Below are 16928 nucleotides of genomic sequence, written 5' to 3' on the forward strand. Positions count from 1 at the left end.
GATGGTGTAAGACCAATTTAACATGTATCTCTTGTAAACTTTTTCAAGAGCCCGTGGCAACGCACGGGCACTCTATTGGTTATAGTAGTGTCGCAGATTTAATACATATAGCAGATCAAGGGAGTATTTTTTAACTGTGTTGGTTTACCGTGGGTGTACGGCTGTACGCACGCCTCGCATAAATAGTTCTGCACCAGTAGGGAACCACCACCCAAGAAAACGGAGCAGTCTTTTCTTCTGTTCTTTCTTTTCCCTCCCTCCTCTGATCTCTCTCGCTCCGTTCCACCGAAATAGATGGCCGCACTCTGCCTCACGGCTCCGGCGATCGCGAGGTGGTCCCCGCCACCGTCCCCCCGGCGGTGGCAGCACCCCCTGTGCCAGGACTGCGCCAGGCGTCGCAGGGGCCTTGCGCGGCGGCGGGCCAGTGGAGACGACGGGCCGGAGGAGGCGGAGGCACCGCCGGTGAGGACCCTCCTGGTTGACAACTACGACAGCTACACCTACAACCTCTTCCAGGAGCTCTCGGTCGTCAATGGAGGTGAACCACTAACTTTCCCTCTCCCAGCATCCCACAGGCTACTACTTCTTTCTATTGCTTACCATAAAGTCTGTGGATTGGATTGAATTGATTGATTCTTGGAGATGTCCTGAAGTGGATTGAGAGGAATCACACTTTTGAGTTGCTTGCTGGATGGTGTCATGATGGTCGTCTGTATCTGCACTGCAGTGCCGCCTGTGGTGGTGCGCAACGACGAGTGGGCATGGGGGGACGTGTACTACTGGGTGTACAAGAAGAGGGCCTTTGACAACATCGTGATCTCGCCTGGCCCTGGATCTCCGGCGTGTCCTGGCGACATAGGTGAGGACTATTCACCAATTCTACTTCAGTTGATACTGTTGCATCTGTGAGAGAATGCTTCTATTTATATATGTTAATTTTTCAGGTGTGTGCTATTCATTATATATGTGTTGTTTTTCAGGTCTGTGTCTCCGGATAGTTTCTGAGTGCGGAGATATACCCATCCTGGGTGTCTGCCTTGGCCACCAGGTGAAATAATAATACTTGTCCTTCTAAAAATATTTAGGGATCATTCATGAAAAAGGAAAAAAAAGGAAATTTTCAGGTGGCAGCTTTGCCTGAAATGGACATCCTGTTTTAATGTTGAACGTTGCAGGCATTGGGGTTAGTACATGGCGCTAAAATTGTTCACGCTCCTGAAGCTATACATGGACGACTTAGGTGAGACCTTGAACTCTTCTTCACGCTAATACGTACTTTCAGGTTTCTGATCCATGCAAATCCTTTTCGTTAGCAAATTGTTGTGTGTATATCATGATCTTGAAGTTCTAGTTGCACCTGCACTACGGTTACCACATGACCTGACACTTATCTTTCTTAAATCAGTGAAATTGAACATAATGGAAGCTACCTCTTTAATCATATCCCGTCGGGTATAAACTCTGGATTCAAGGTTAGTGTATCCAGTTCTGTATCATTTGTGTTCCAGCATGGACTTTCCATGTAGGTTGCAATAAGTATTATAATTAATGGTGCTATTTTTCAGGTAGTGCGCTACCATTCACTTGTAATAGAAGCAACCTCACTGCCTGAGGATCTTGTGTCAATAGCATGGTGTGCCTCTCCCAAAATGCTATCTTTTGTAGATAGCGATCAGGGTGATAATTGTCCCTTATTGGGATCATTAAATAACTTTTCCATTACACACCCTTCGGAAGTAACTAACAATAGAGAAGTGCCGATTACCATACACAATCCTGGTAAACCAGATGGCTACAAGATAATCATGGGTATCAAGCATTCTAGCAGGCCTCATTATGGAGTGCAGGTATACTTCGTTTCTAGTGGCTACATCTGTTCGTTTTTTACCTCTTAGATTGTTAATTCTTCTTATAATATATTGCCTTCTACTTCAGTTTCATCCAGAGAGTATTGCTACTCGTTATGGAAGACATATTTTTCAGAACTTCAAGAGGATAACAACCGAATATGGATCACCGTCATCTTCGTTTCTGGAAAGAAAGGCTCACAGTGCTGGTAAACTGGAAAAATCTCATGTACCGTAAATGAATAATATTTTTCACTGAGATCGGTCTGTACCCCTTCGTAATTAAAGGCATGATGGACAATAAAAATAATTAAGTCAAGTTTAGCAGACGCCAAACCCAACAGAAACCTTAAATCCTTCTTTTATGAATTGTGATGACTCAGGTCGGAAAAGGTCCGGTCATGTCCTTGACCGAGCTGACGTGTAGTCGGCCGCCGGCGGTCCAGACCGGACCGGACCGAACCACCTGAGGACAGCTCGGTTAGGGCATCTCCAACATTGACCCGCAAATTTGCTCCCACATCCGTCAATGGACAGGGGACCAGTCCGCGGACACGGATGTGGGAGGCGGCCATCCAACGTTGCCTGCATACATTTCAAGACGTGTTTCAACTAAGCGCACGAAATTCATGCAAACATTTTCATATTCATCGAAGTTCGGATAAAAATAGCACAAATCACCGTATATAGCATGCAAATAAGTCTAGTACAAATACGTCTTAATTCGACGAGATTAGCCGGGTATCCAGCAAGAAGAAGCAAAACTTACAATTTCCTCCTCTGCCCCGTGCAATGGCCACCTTGCTTCCAGCCGAACAACCACATGAAAAAACTTAGTGACGATGGTCTGGATGGCGTATCAGCGATACGATAGTGACCTCATATTGCGTTCTTGAATGATGTGCATGTTGTAGGGCACAATGTTTCCAGAAGAGACCCCCTGTGCTCCTGGCTACGAAATCCGCAGATATGGCAAACCACACATCGCACAACAGCTCATCCTCAATGATCCAGTACCCCACCATCCTTCGTACTCTGAAAAAACGACATGACGTCTGAAAGTAAGCTAAATGGCACTTGAACGAACAACAGGCAGGCGTGGTGTCCGCCATGGATGTCATCATAGAGGCACGTAGTGTACCTAGGTATAAACATCTCCAGGGTGGATTGCGATGGAGTAAAAGGCGAGCGGGCACGTCGGTGCTGATTGCAGACTTCCGACAATGCATATGTGTTGGCCAGAGAGGTACAACAATGGCGGCGAAGGTGGATGGTGTGGACGCAAAGCATGGGAGAGAATGAGCGGACTGGAAGAAAATGGGACCGGGAGGTGGATTTAGTGGGCCTTGGGTTTCGGAGTCCTACGTGGCAGCGGCGGACTTTCGGAACCCCCCCCCCCCCCCTCCCACTTTGTCTCCAATTTACAGGAGAAATTGTGTCCGGATCGATACAGGATCGCGTTGGAGGGGGCAAAACACATCTAAACCGCGCAGTCCGGAACTATGCTGGCGGTTTGAGGGTCGGCATTGGAGATGCCCTTAGGACCGACCGGCTTGCGAGCCTGGTGGCGGTCAATCACTGCCATCTGGGCCCAGAATGTTTTTTTTTTTGGCAAAAGAGAGGCTTTCCCTCTCCGATTTCATATAAATAAACCCAGTTCTAGTAACAGACTCCCTTACTTGACTCGCATCATACTAAGACTACTGGTCTATTTTGAAGTACCATTACAAGCCAGCTCACATAAAGAAGCAGAATTTGACTAGTCCAGATAGAACGAAATAGAAAGTACATGATAGCATCGAAAACAAGTAGGCAAAAGCTGCTGAAGGAGCATCAAAATGGGACGGCAGTGTTGTTTCCTTTCTTCAATTTTCCAGCCTCAGCACACCCGGTCGCCATCCCTGTTAAGCTCTGAAGATTACACTTCCACTCGTTCTACCACCTTTGCTCCCAGCTGCAGGATTCTTCTCTCTGTGTCCCTGATCTGCAAAATAGACCAATCCAAGATCTAGTTGCAAATTAGTTTCACCACACATAAAGGATCATTAATTTTCTTTATTTCAAATATCACATCATTGCGGCATTTCCACACATCACCAAATAATGCAGAAACACCAACTAGGACAATTCCCCTATCTGATTTAGTGAAGGTTCGAACCCATCTGCCAAAACAATCACCCAAATAGCAAGAATAGAATGTAGATCCAAAGAGGATCTAAGCAGGTTCCAAATCAATTTGGCCACAGAGCAAGAGAATAACAAATGATTAATTGTCTCATCTTGCCCATAGAAAAGGCAATTTTTGTCTCCCTTCCAGCCTCTTTTCAGTAGGTTATCTCTAGTTAGAATGCTTCTTTTGGTCAGTAACCGAAAGAACAATTATTTTAGCAGGCACCTTAGTTTTCCACATAAATTTTTGAGGAAAGCCAATTTCAGTTTTGATCAGGAGTAGGTACAGAGATTTAACAGAAAATATATTTATTTGCAGTTAACATCCACATGCATATATCTTTGCTCTCATATACATTAACATCTTCACATCTAGATTATAGGCTATTCCGCAGGGCAGCAGCTTCGTCATTCAATGATCTTCTGAGAAAAACTGCCACCCCTTTAACAGCACATCAAACACAAAGATGTTCTGATTCATGTTGATGAAATGTAGATTTGGGTAAGCATCTATGAGTGGTTTATCTCCCACCCGCCAATCCTCCCAGAATCTAGTGTTTTTACCATCTCCAATTCTCTTTTTAATATGTCTATAATAAATTTCCCTAATTTTCAAAATGTTAGACCAGAACTAAGAATCTCTAGGTCTGTGGTGGATTCCAGAAATGCATTTATCTTTTATATATTTCCTCCAAAGGACATCTTGCCACAGCCCAGATTCATTTTAAATTTTCCACAACCATTTAGCTAATAAATCAATGTTGAAGATGTCAAAATTGAGGAGTCCTAATCCTCCTTGCATTTTTTGGCAAACAACAAGTACTCCATTTGACTAAGTGGTATTTTTTTCTTATGTTCATCAGCATGCAAGACCAACCTGGCTCCAAAGAAATCAATTTTTTTCCTCACTCCAGTGGGTAGTGGGTAAAAGGACATCATGTACATAGGGATATTAGATAGACATGATTGAACCAGAGTAATTCTCCCTGCTATGTTAAGTAGTCTCCCCTGCTAGCAGGCACATCTTTTTTCTATCTTCTCTTTTACATTTTCCACATCTTGTTTCTAATTCTCCTATATGAAACAGGTAAGCCCAAATATTTTAGAGGCATTTTACCCAATTCACAAGTCAATATTTCCTGGTAAATGCAAGATTTATCCAGCCCCACCTAGTAAGAAAATTTCACTTTTGTGGAAGTAATGCTCAGACCAGACATCTGCTCAAAGGCAGTTAAGAGGAATTTTAAATTTGTAGCACTGTCGTCATCATCTTGTAATAAGAAGATAGTGTCATCAGGAGACTCTGTATCCCTCTTATACATTGATCTAGGCCTAGGATGTGGGAGGCAGAGAAGATGGACGGAAATGGCGGAGACGAGGATGACATGCATGCGTCCTGTACGGTGTGTCGTGTTGGTGTGTGTTAGAAAGGAGAGAGGAATTTGGTGGAATAGTTCGTTGTATTGCTTGAGCCTCGTGGGCATATATATAAGAGTACAATGATCTACTTGGAGTACAAGACAAGGCAGGAACAAATCCTAGTCTATCCTATACTTCCTAATATACATTATACTCAACATCCCCCGCAGTCACAACGGTAGCGACGCAGACGGTGAGACTGTCGAAGAATCCGAAGGTAAGCCGATGGACACCCCCCCCCCCCCCCCATAGTCGCAACAGTCGATGCATCGCGGAAGTCATGGCTGGAGTGGAAATCGACGAGGTTGCTCAAGCAAGGCGGTAGCCCTTTGTACTGTTTGTCGAGGTAGCCGAGAGCGTGTGTGGTGGAGCCGTGGTCGAGGTAGCTGTGCGAAGAATGCCGTGGTCGATGTCGAGTCAGGGTGGCCGATGTCGAGGAAGTCGCCGTGGAGCCGCGGGCGCAAGGATGCGCCGAGTTAGTCATGGGCGCAGTGGTGTCGAAGTAGTGGCGCGCCAGGAACTAGATGATGTTGATGACGCGTCGCGTCTGCTTTCCCAAGCCCGGGAACACATCGTGTACGAAGGCACGCGTCGGTGTTGCCAGCACCGGTCATGCGAAGACGGACGTAGACGAAGTTGACGAAGCACCGCACCAGGCTTGCCAGGCCTGGGGACACGTCGTGGACGAAAGCACACAGCGGTCTTTCCAGCATCGGGGATGCGTAGACGAGGGACCTGCACGAGTTGTACGTCATGTCGGAGAAGTCGGAGGGCCCAGCAGAGAAGGACTCGACGACGATTGCGGCGTCCATCGGCGCGGGGCCAATGTCGCCAACAGTGGTCGGAGTAGACGAAGTGGTCGGGGTAGATGACGGCGACGCTGGCGACGGGCTGGTGCTGGACGAATACGAAGGGAGGTGGACGGGCGGCGACGTCAGCTACGGGGGTAGCGGCGGCGGCGGCCGAAGAAGAGCGGTGGCGGCGACCTGACGGTGGCGGCGGCGGCTAGGTTAGGAGCACGACAGCGGTGCTCGATGTAGGCGACGAGAACCCAACAGCATGACGAAGACCGGCGTGGACGGTGGTGTACCCGCGCCAAGGGAGGCGGCGCAACACATACCACGGGAGGTCGACGCGTGGCGACGGCGGTGGACCGCGGGCCGCGGCGCTACGGCCCGAAGGGGCGAGGCAGCGGCGGCGGGCAGGTCTGGGCGACGGCGGAAGACCTTGGGGCTAGGTTAGGAGCGCGACAGCGGTGCTCGAAGTAGGCGACGAACCCAACAGCATGACGAAGACCGGCGCGGACGGTGGCGTACCCGCGCCAAGGGAGGCGAGGCGACACATACCACGGGAGGTCGACGCGTGGCGCCGGCGGTGGACCGCGGGCCGCGGGCTACGGCCTAAAGGGGCGGCGCAGCGGCGAAACTCGGGTCGGTGCAACCGTAGGAACGGTCTCGGGACCGCGGCGTGGACCGCGTGCCACGCTCACTATGGCCCGACGGGGCGACGCAGTGGCGGCGCGAGGGTCGGTATAGCCACGGGACGAACTGGAGCGGGCGGCCTCTGGGCGGCGGGGGACCGCGGGCCGCGTCACTACGGCCAGAATGGGCGACGCAGCGGTGACACGGGTCGGTGCAGCCGGTAGAAGAACCACGGGGCGGCGGCGCTGCGGCCCGACTGGGCGACGCAGCGGCTTCCCATTGCTCGATCGGTAGAGGGGTGCGCTAAACTCGGGACAGTCATCACAGGGCCTACGGAGGCGCACGCAACAGACGGGCCAGGTCGGTCTCACGGGGTAGATGAGGTGGATCGCGGCGGCGGGCGGGTGATCAATCCGATCGCGCGCGAGGTCGTGGACGCCGCTCGGTTGAGGAGGGGTGGCGGCGGAGTCCGAGATGAAGCCGGCGATAATGGACGGCATGGGACAACATGCGGACGAGCGCGTCAGCACCGGCACCCGGGCCACCAAAGCAGCGCCGTCGCCCGCGCAGCGAGGCCCGGCGACCAATGGAGCAGCGGCGCCCGAGCTCAAGGCAACCGACGGGCCTGACGCAATAGGCCCGACGCAGCCGGGGACGAGGCCGTCAAGGCAACCCGCAGGGCCGCCGTGCAGACGCGGCGGAGGCGGGTGGCAGGATCGATTGGCGGGCCGACGCGCGAGCGGCGGCTATAATTGGCCGCCGCATGGCGCGAGGCCGCCGGGTGGAGGCGATACAGGTGTCCCGGTCGGAGCAAGGCGGTGACGGACGGCTGGCGCAGGGCGACGGGCGGGCCAGCGCGCGGATGACGGCCTTGAGGGGCCGCCTGTCGCGCGAGGCCGCCGGGTCGGTGAAGTAGCCGGCAGGTCGCGCTGGTGTCGGAGTAGAGGCGCGGGGTGTCGACGGCAGCGGCAAACGACGCAAACCGATCAAGTATAGATCGGAAAAACCAAAAGAAAACGCGTCAATCAAGGTGACCGGCAGGAGAGAGAGAAAATTCGGAGCAAGGCCTCGGGGAAAAGACTCTCTAGGGCAGCCGGTCAACAGGACCGGCGGACGAACCCTAGGTACTGGCGGCGCGGCCCCCGGAGGCGGTCATGGAGGCCGACCGCCCTGGGGGCGGCGCGCGGGTGCGGAAGCGTCGGGCGGCGGCTAGGGTTGGATCGATTAGGTTGATACGATGTTAAAAGGGAGAAAAGAATTTGGTGGAATAGTTCGTTGTATTGCTTGAGCCTCGTGAGCATATATATAAGAGTACAATGATTTACTTGGAGTACAAGACAAGGCAGAACAAATCCTAATCTATCACATACTTCCTAATATACATTATACTCAACAGTGTGGTCATATGCAGTGCGTGCGTCCGGCTGCATGCGTGCATCACTGTGCGTTGTGTGCCGGACTGCGGACGCAAGGGATTGAGGGAGGGAGAGAACGCGGCTGGTATACAGGACATCACGAACTAAACAGACAAACATTAACCAGGAACACGATAATTTGTCCTTTGGCTGTATTGAGATTTCAAAGCCACGTGTCATCTGATGGATGGGGTCTCTCAAGATGGTGCGTTAGACCAGGTCGTATAAGATTTTCTTCCCTCCACTACTCACACCTTACTTAATTAATCACCCGGTAATACTACCCGCACGGAAAGAAACAACGGTCTTTCACTGTTAGGCGTGCCTCATTTAACCAAAGTCAGCTAATCAATTGTAACCACCCCGTTAACCCCCCCTAAAATGCCCGTGAGTCTAGCATTGCTGTTAATCACAGCACCAATTAGGAGATTAATTTCTTAATGGTTTTGTTTTACATGCATGGACCGAACTACCCTTTTCAATATATTCAGAAGGGGGGGGGGGGGGGGGGGGTTACGGAAGCACGCCTCGAAATTTCTTGCACCTACCCTTCATACTCCATCGCCCAATTGACTTCCTCATTGTTCAGCACGTAAATTGTTCAGATCAATGCAATTATGTCCCGAAGGGCTTGTTGCACACTGAAAGACTGGAGCTTCGCGATTCTGTTGAGGCTCGCATGCTTCCAGAGAGAAGCAGCGAGAAAAAATATTTACGTTTGAGATGGAAGAGGATTGATAACTTCCTCAGCCGCACAGGTGGATCTGAAGATATTTTTTCATTGCTTTTTGGTCATGAAAACGCTGATGATACATTTTGGCTGGACAGCTCATCAGTCGACCAGGTGCCAAACTCTTGATTGATCATCCAGTTACTTTACTGTGCATTTCATCTGATGTAAGTGAAGCTTGACGAGGATAGGATTTTGTGTTATTACATACAGATTTACTGTCCCAGTTCTGTCTTTCTTAGTTCCTAGTTCTTACTCAAGTCTTTTTGTAAAAAGCTTGCTTCGCTGTATGAAATGATATAAGAAGAAAATATGCGGATAATAATTCTTTTCATCTACGTTAATTAAGTCCGGAATTGGGAAATGTATTCACTAATGTGTGATACTAATTCCGTTTTCTTCCCTGATCTTGACAATGCACTTTGTCTCCTCCTGTTTAAGTTGAATGCTGACCATACTTTATTCTCAAATATTGCTTCTCGCAGAATAGGGCACGTTTTTCATTCATGGGTGGTAAGGGCGGACCTCTGTGGAAGCAAATGACATTTCACCTCTCCAATCAAAGGTAGGAATGTGCTTCTCAGAAATAGAAGAATTGAGATTTAGTGCATTTTTATGTGTCTCGTAACTCTTCTTCTTTTCCTGATTTCCTAATTATGTGTACATCCAGTTCTGAAGGGAACATTACTATTCGACGTGCTGACGGATCTGCTGTGAAAAACACTCTCAAAGATGGCTTCTTGGAATTTCTTCACAAGGTATAAGTTGAAATGGTGCACTCGTTGGTACGCTTAATATCAATCTCACATTTTGTTGCTGTGATGGTAAACTGGTAATCTTGTCTTCTGTCACTTTATTAAAGCTATGTGGTTTCTCTGACAACACAACATATCTCAATAATTAAGCACAGTGACACTATATACACATTAGACAGGAACTAGAAGTTTTTTCCTACAGAACTAAATAAAAGTGTTTCATTGGTACCAGATGTGCGTAAAATAATTCATTGATCCTAGGCATTTTTTAGAAGACAAGTCCTACGCATCTTAGTATGAAGAATTATGATGATGTTATTCCCCGGGGTTGTGGCCACGGAGGACAGAAGAGGCCCAACGACCATAGGGAGGCCCAAGCCTGGTCTGCAGAGTTCTTCAGCAATACGTGGCGCATCGCCGCGTTCAGACACAAGACAAAGACTCTACCTGACATCTAGCGTATGTCTTCTGTATTAGACAGTAACAACCAGATCGGGACTATTGGAGCACTAGCCATGCCCGAGTATATAGGGCCTGCTCAGGACCCCCCCCCCCCCCCCTAATCGGTACTTACAAGGTACATAACAAAACCTCTCGTATACCCCTTGTACACAACAAAAACCTTAGTTCTGGTATGAGGTTATATCCAACAATAGAAACAAGCAGAAAATAGGGTATTACCACGGTCCAAGGGCTTGAACCTATGTAAATCTCACCTCATGTGCACCATCCAGATCATGGGCACCTGCGTCACCCAATAATGACAACCGTCCGGAAAATAACATGATAGTTGGTGTGCCATGTCGGGATTGTATGTGCCAGAAGGGAGGTTCAGGTTGTTCTCACAGAAGGGTGCGACCTCGAGTTCGGGAGCATCATGGCCGACAAGCTCGACGCCGTGCAACTCTGTGATGCAGCGACCAACCAGTGGAAGGAGCTCACCAGCAGGAAACCCCTGGGATGTTAATTAGCCAATCATAACGGTGTTCCTTCTTTAGAACTTGTAACCATGGCTAGTCCATCTTTCCTATCTTTGACTCCGAGTTAGAGGCGGGCAAGAGTTCTGCTAGTTGTGGTTAGTGAAAGGGTTTACATGGTGCAGCCGAACCCAGGCAGCTCTCCGTTACCACCACGAGGGATTGTTGTTGTGTCGAACTCATCAAACACTAAATTCAAGCAAGGTGTTCACTCCAATGAGGCTCCTCCAAGTACGTGGCCAGCAAATCGGCATGTTTCAAGCCCCGTGTCCCATGTGTGGATTCCATTTGGGCCTAACATTTAAGTTTCAGATGACCATAGCATGGGCAGGCCATGAATTTGGGCAACCTAAAATTTGCTTGATATGCCCATTCTGAGTCAACAACCAGAAAGGGAAGTGTCTCAAGATGGAAGTTGTCTAGTTTGCCGAAAACCACGTCCAACGAGATAATGCCGAGAGGTTGGGAGCACATCCTAGGAATGATGTCATGGAAAGGAGTATATTCACGACACTGCCATCGCCCCTATGAACTTTTGTTAGATGTTACCAAACAATGAGTGACCATGACCAAGGCAGACATTCTAGGGATGATTACAACTATCGAATAGGATGCTCCTACCCAACCAGATTCACGAGTAAGGAAAGGCTGGGACCTTCTCAGAGGGCGACATTTTAAGCCCTTTTGAACTACGCCCCTAAGAAAGTAACCATGATGACGTCATTCTAGGCGGGGGGACCGTTTCCACTGCCTCCCTTGAGATGGCTTTGATCCTTGTTAGATCATGTGGCATACTTCTGATTGACCTCTGCCAGCCGGATGCGCAAGCTTCACTCCTGGTGTGTGTGATCACCGGGCTTTCCATTCCTCCTATGCTAGTAGCAGGACTTGTCCATCACTTCATCATACATGACCTTCTAAGATTTATTTTGCTTTAGCGTATGATTCTACTTCTGGCCAGAGCCTCCAGCATCACGATATATGGATGAGATGAGCTCGCGCATGCTACGACCCTAGCCATTCTTGTTCTTTCGGGTGCTGTGGTTGTTGTTACCATGGCCATATGACTAGGGGTTGTCCTTATACATGGAGTCCTGCTGCGTAGCCTTGCCCTTCTCACAAACTTGCTCGCATTGAGAACTACATGTTATGCAGTGGCATACTTCTTTGGTACCTCCATGAGTCTGCTCATGGTTTTTGGCAGGTCTCTCGCAAGTTTACGCTTCATCTTGTTGCACATCACCCTATGCTTGAATACTTACATGGCATGTGCCTCCGTTATATCCTCCGTGGAGTTGCGCTCCTTGGTCCAGTGTTGGATGTATTTGCAGAACAACTCGCCCTCTTTCTGGACGAAGTTGTCGATGTCCCAGAAGGTTCTGTTCCACATATAAGTGCATGAGAACTTCTTGACAACAGCCTCCACGAACTCATCAATTTATCATATGTTGGATGTCATGTTCTTCATTGACGTATGAAGAAGTGATGGATGAGCCCTAAAACTGCCATAGTAGGAAGGGCAAGTCGGCCCAGCACACTAACTGCTAGTGCAACTTCCACACATGGTTGGCAGACAGCAATCAGAAGTCTGCCGTATGATCCGAGAAGTGTCAAAACACTCCCAAGTGTAGCGGTGGAAACAATTTCCCTGACTAGAAGGGCCTTGTCGTCATGATCTTCCAAGGGTTGGAGTGCGAAAGGCATCACATGCTCACCCTTGGAGTGAACGCAAAGTTCCCATAGATTCCTCAATAGGTAAAATGTTCGGATCATCACGAGCATATTCCTTGCCCTAGAAAGTCTACCTTGGTCGTGGATCGCTATCATTGTTGAGTATCAGCTCACCAAAGTACTGAAGGGCAATGTTAGTGTTATGAATGTTCTCTAGACTGACATGCTGAAAAAGATGAAAATATGTTGTCAGACCTCAGAACCCAACACTATGCCTTTCCACGACATCATTCCTGGGAAGTCCACCCATCCTCCAGGCAGAATCTCCTTGGGTGGTTTTCGGCAAACCCGATAACTTGTTGTTTGAGACAATTTACTTTCCTGTCATTGACTTCAAGGGGTCATATCAGGCTATTTTGGCCATCGTACCCAAAATCCGTAGCCTGGACTTGCTATCCATATCCGAAAGATGTCGAGCCCGAATGGAGTGATCACTGATAGGAAGCACAGAACGCACCCATGAGTGCAACACCACCAGTGTCAATCTCTCTAAACGCTAAACTCAAGCGGGCTGTTGACTCGAGTTAGGATCCACCATCTTCGAGGCCAATGTCACTGCTTCGTATGATCTAGACTACCGTTTCCTGCCACTCATGCTCCCAAGCTTCGAGGGTCACCTTGTCCTAAGCGAGGCCTCTTCTTCATCTAGAACTTTGCGGGTTTCTTCTGACACATTCTCCGTGTCAGAGGTTCCGGTGATCCGCGTTCGAAGGAATTATTGTCTTTCTAGCACTTCAAGGTTAGGTGTGGTAGTAGCAGAGCTAGGTGGATTTTAGTTGTACCATGTATACCCCTTCAAATGAAGCACATCTAGCAGAGGTCTTGCGCTCCGTCCACTGGCCGTTGTCCTAGTGAAGGTGCTGAATGGCGCCGAGGTTGTCGGTGATGAAGTTGATGCTCCTGAACTCAAGCTGGAAGCCTTCCATGAGCGCAGCAGCGAGGGCGAGGTTTTTTTTTAAGAAAGGACAATAACCCCCGGCCTCTGCATCAGAGTGATTCATGCAGCCATTTTATTAATCATAAGTTATCCAACAAAGTACAAGATCAAACAGGCCTGATGAAAAGGTAAAAAAGATGCCACATCCAGCGAAAAAAGACCAGGCTGCGATGACTAAACACCTAGCCTATTAGTTGCTCGCCATCCAAATCGGTTGAAGATAATCCGTACTGTCGTATCCCAATGGTTGAACCCAGTAACCAAAAGCTCCCTGGAATGTGCATGCGTGAGTAACAACCACGTACGGATCCAAACAGTGGCTCTGTAGATAACCTGCTAAAAGTTGGTAAAGTTTTTTCTATTAAAGGTCATATCATTTCTGTAGTTCCATATAGCCCAAAATAGTGCACATATTCCAATCCGAACATGACTCACTATGTTTGCTTACACTCCATTTAGCCACGTCCCAAATAATGTGTTCATACTATGTGAAGGGTTAATGTTGAAGGCTATATGCAAAGTACGCCAAAGAAGTTTGACAAGCGGACAATCGAGAAACATGTGTTTTGTAGTCTCGTTCGGGTCAGAAAAAGAGCATCTAGAGCTACCTACCCATCTGCGCTTTACCAAGTTGTCCTTCGTCAAGATCACTCCCTTGTGAAGAAACCACATAAATATTTTAATTATAAGCAAAACTTTTATCTTTCAGATATGGAGGGATCTCGGCATTGGCCCATAATCAATAAGATCTAAGTACATCGATTTCACCAACAAACTACCATTTGTAGTTAACTTCCAATGAATGGCATTTGGCTGGTGAGAAAGTTAAACCTCCATCAACCTACGGACCATGTGAAGCCACAAGCTCCATCATTCCCCACCAGAGACCTCTCGAATTCGATATTACGAGAGACCGATTGTAATACCGTAGTAGTGAGGGCGAGGTGACTGGCCACATTGTTAGTGAAGTTTAGAGATTGAAAGCAAAAGCTCTGGCCCTAAACGATGTCGCCACAAAGCTTTGATCCGATCTGAACCTCGCTTCAGGCACATGCAACTCCTGCCCGGCGCGCCAACTATAGCTCGTTGTCTTTATTTGGAGAAGATTACGCCATCATATCGAGGCATTGGCACTGCGATCCTCAGCGGGGGACACCTCGGGACCAGAATCGCGAACAGCAATTGTCCCTCCCTCTAGAGGAAGTTGAGCTTATAGGTAGGAATGCAAGCGGGCATCCTGCATAAGCCCGCAAAAGCTGGGAGCCAGTACAAATTGAGCTACAGCGCAAAAAATATCATACAACTAATCTGACTGGTTTTGAGTACGAAGTGGGACAGGTACGGATGTGGCTCTGCATCCCAATTCATAGGTCCGTGCTCACCATCATCTCCTTGTCTTTGACTTACATTGTTTGTATTCTACATCTAATATTATGAACTCGTGCTAGATTGGATTTGTATTAACCTAATGTATACTACTAACTCTTCAGCTCATCAGCAAGCTTAATCTTGCTTAGGAGTTCCAGTTTCTCACAAATTCACATTTCACAGGAAATTCAGTCCATTCAAAACAATGAAGAGGATTTTCAAGGGCTTCCATTTGAATTCCACGGTGGCTTTGTTGGATATCTAGGGTACGTACATTTTTTATCATGGCTTCATCACGGGCTGAGTATTTTGTTAGAGTAGTCATTATGGTATACGACTTCTAGTCCAAGTCAGTTTTGTACCCCTACCCATGTCGGTTTGTACCCTCTTATATACTCTAGTATGCCGCACCAAATCATCAATAAGCAACAGTTTTATTCAGCTTTCATGGTATCAGATACCGGTCCCAGGGTTTAGGGTATGGCTCCGCCAACGCCGCCGCCGCCCGGCTTTCGAGCGCCGGGCCGCACTCATCGCCAAGGCTGCCAACGCCGCGGCCGCTTCTCTCTCGGCCCTCACCATAGCTCCACAAAACTACCCTGCACCCATCCTCGCCGCACCAATATCTCTTGCTGACACAATCTCAGACGTCAGCCCCTACATCCCCATAGTTCTTGATCTCGCCGCCCACAACTACTACCATTGGAGACATCTCTTCGATCTCCACCTCGGCCGCTACAACCTGCGCTCGCATGTCGCCGCCAACTGTCTTCCCCGCCCCGACGATCCGCAATGGTTGAAAGACGATCTCGCCATCGTCCGGTGGTTCTACACCCGCATCACCACCGAGATCTTCAACATGCTCGATCACGACGGCGCCACCGCTACCAACATCTGGCACTCCCTCCGTCAGCTCTTCCAAAGCAACACCGACGCTCGAAAAAACGCTCTCCACACCGAGATTCGCAATATGGTGCAAGGAGACGCCCCGGTGAACCTGTTCTGCCAGCGCGTTAAGACCATTGGTGATGAGCTCCGCGAACTCGGCGATACAGTTAGCGACTCACAGCTAATCAATATCGTCGTCGTCGGCCTCAGCGAAGACTTTGACAAGCAAGCCTCGTTCATACCGATGATACGGCCCCCTCCTACCTTCGCTGAAGTTCGTTCCTTGCTACAACTCGCGGCGGAAACACAAGCTCGCAAGGACTCTCGCCCCAAGGTCTTTCATGCTGCGGCTTGTCCTCCTCTGTCGTCTACACCAGCGCCGCCTTCCATGCCGGCTCCTGCCGCCGGGCCGTCCGCATCGTCATCTGTTCAACCGCCCCCAGGCTGGCGTCCTAGTCCGAACTACCGCGGCAAAAACCCTATCTACTGGCCGCCGTCGACTCGTTCGGTTCCGCCTACGACATCACCAGCACCGAGTCCTGCACCACCCACCAGTGCTCCATCTGCGGTTGCATGGCGGCCTCCTCATGATCCTTGGACGGGGCTTGTTCAAGCATGGCCCATGCCCTGGTCCGCTCCGTCCACCCTCGGTGCTCCGCCGGCATACTCAGGTGCCTGGCAACCCGGCCTTCGGCCGCCTACTGGTGCTCCCGGGGTTCTCAACCCCCGACAGCCGGCCACTGCCTATCACGCCGCCCCGACGTATGCTCCTTATGGTCATTACACCACCGACGGCGGCGCCTACTACACACCTCAGCCGGCCCTGCTCCCGACGCCACCCCCACCACAGCCGGCCAATGCCTACTACACTCCCCAGCCGGCCCTACTGCCTTCACCATCGTATCCGCCGGCACTGCTTCCGACGCCACCCTCACCTGCGACGCCGAGCTGGGATCAAGCTGCCTTTCTCCAAGCCATGAATAACTTTGCTGCACAAGGAAACTCAGGTACGGATTGGATCTTTGATTCAGGGGCCTCTAGTCATATGTCTGCATCTAGTAATTGGTTGTCTTCTTGCACTAAATCTCCTTTCCCTTTCATTATCCTTGGAGATGGATCATCTATTCCTATATATTGTGTTGGTCAGGCTCAAGTTCCCTCTTCCACCAAACCTCTTTTACTTCGCGATGTTCTAGTTGCACCCGCCCTCATTAAAAATCTTATCTCTGTTCGCCAATTTACTTGCGACAATCTGGTTTCGGCTGAATTTG

At 49.3% G+C, this 16928-nt stretch overlaps 1 pseudogene; it reads left to right on the top strand.

Annotated features, from left to right (window-relative positions):
• The first annotated feature begins 230 nt into the window (after positions 1–230).
• The window catches only part of LOC123171487 (probable aminodeoxychorismate synthase, chloroplastic), a 37760-nt pseudogene continuing 21062 nt past the window's right edge, over positions 231–16928 (top strand).

This window comes from Triticum aestivum, chromosome 7D, assembly GCF_018294505.1.
Source record: "Triticum aestivum cultivar Chinese Spring chromosome 7D, IWGSC CS RefSeq v2.1, whole genome shotgun sequence".
Classification (NCBI taxonomy): Eukaryota; Viridiplantae; Streptophyta; class Magnoliopsida; order Poales; family Poaceae; genus Triticum; species Triticum aestivum.